Below are 1,952 nucleotides of genomic sequence, written 5' to 3' on the forward strand. Positions count from 1 at the left end.
CAGCAGGCGATAGACAAGACCTCCCCAAATAGAAGAACAAGGAGAAGCCTAGTCTAGCCCTGCACCATTAAATGGAGAGGAAGTAGAAGATGATGAGTAAAGAGGCTGCATATCTGGGCAGAGTTGCATGAAATCCTTTTGAGAAGTCACAGTTCTGCCACCTGCTTTTGTTACCAAAGGGGTGTCTTGTGTCGATGATGACTGCCAAATATATCATGTACATGTGGCTTTATTGGTGATGGACTTGGAAACAGTCTATAAAGTTTCTTGTCACATTTTTATATAGTTGTGGGAAAGAGTAATACAATATACTAATATAAAGCATAAATATTGGAAGGAGAATACCATGATTACATTTAAGATCTGTATACATTCTTGTTGACCATACTTGATTGAGTTTGTATTGTGACACAAAACCAAAGCTTTGTTGGTTTTAGAACAAACGAATCAAATACACCCTAGGCTTATCTACAACAACAACAATAACAACTTAAATGTTTCATCTAACTTAAGTAAAAATGGGAGAAAATACTAAATTAAATGGCCAGACATCTACTACACTATCAACAAATTCCATCAGCAATTACTTGGAAGTCTTAGCCTTCCTCTCAGCAGCTACAGCTTTAGCAGCAGTCTTGGCAAGTTTGGTAGGTTTCAGAACATTTTAGGGTTGAATGCCTTTCGGATCTTAAAAGCAGCCCATCCAGTGCCTATAGCATGGCCAGCAGCATCAAGCCCTTCACTTGTTGCATGACCTGCTTGTTCCCCATACCTGCAGGACAAACATCATCCAAATTCAAACTCTAAATAGTTAGAGATGCATGATGACCCACTTTGTAAAACATGTTGGGGATGAAAACGTAGTCCCAATATTTGAGGCAGAAATACATAAAAGTTGGGCAAAGCAAAGCCGAAAGTGATTCACAACATTACTGAAGCATGAAAGCAAGAAAACAAACTTTGATTGGTTGTCATTTTTTTCTTCTCAAGAAAAACATTGCTCATCAGTTACTGTATCACTAATGTTAATTGTCCCAAATGATATCACTTAATGCGTCTATAAGCTTCATGCTATTTAATTCAAGTCTTTACGCATTTGCTTAATTTATAACTATATTCATAATATTTATAAATAAATAAAAATAAAAAATAAAAACTCATCTGCTTAATTTACCTGTGGGAGACAAGTTCAGTAGTCACAGAGGATGATTTTGACATGACATTTTTCCCAGCAACTTCAACAGCATCACAGACTTTGCCTATTTACAAGGAATTAGAAACATAAATAATAGAAACTAAAAGAAATATTTAACTTGGAATAAATTTATTATTAAGAAAAAATTACCAACAGAAGCATTGATATCACATCTTTAAAAAATTCAATAACAAAGTCATTGGAAGTATTCATTGCTAATGAGTTCACATCACTCGAAAAGTGGAAAGTTTTGTTGTGGGGGGGGGGGGGGGGGTGTGTGGAAGGGGAGCTAAAGCTTTAAAATATCCCCCATTCAACAGCTAATAATAGTTTCAAAGATCTTTTTCACTTTCATGCTAGTCTGTAGGAGTTTATTAGTTCCCAAATAGAACCGTATATCCTATTAGAAAAGGGATGGTATCCACGAGCCTATAAATATTATGGACTACAAAAATTTGAGTTTAGGTTAAATTAGTAATCTGGTCCACAGACCATTGGATAAAGTTTAATTTGTCCTTAACTATTAGATATGTCAATGTTGTCACACAACTTTCAAGATCAAGTCAAGTTCATCCTTACTTTTGTCTCAAATGAAACTTAAAAGCAAAAATACAATTTTGATCCTTAAAATAGAAGGTAAGTTCATTTTGGCACCTCAAATATTTAAAGGTAAGTCTATTTTTTGCTGGAGTTACATTCTTTAAACTAATATGGCATTAATTAAAATATTAGTGTAATTATACTTTTGTCCCAGAAA

The 1,952-nt window shown here is 34.4% G+C and overlaps 1 long non-coding RNA gene across 1 annotated transcript; it reads right to left on the minus strand.

Annotated features, from left to right (window-relative positions):
- Positions 1-330: 330 nt before the first annotated feature.
- LOC136064436 (uncharacterized) lies at positions 331-1,297 on the minus strand. The gene is made up of 2 exons (XR_010626044.1): positions 1,175-1,297; positions 331-772 (listed from the first exon to the last, which is right to left on the minus strand). It is a non-coding gene; the product is annotated as an uncharacterized LOC136064436 (long non-coding RNA).
- Positions 1,298-1,952: the final 655 nt, after the last annotated feature.

Source organism: Quercus suber, unplaced genomic scaffold (assembly GCF_002906115.3).
Source record: "Quercus suber isolate HL8 unplaced genomic scaffold, Cork oak 2.0 scaffold_688, whole genome shotgun sequence".
Lineage (NCBI taxonomy): Eukaryota > Viridiplantae > Streptophyta > Magnoliopsida > Fagales > Fagaceae > Quercus > Quercus suber.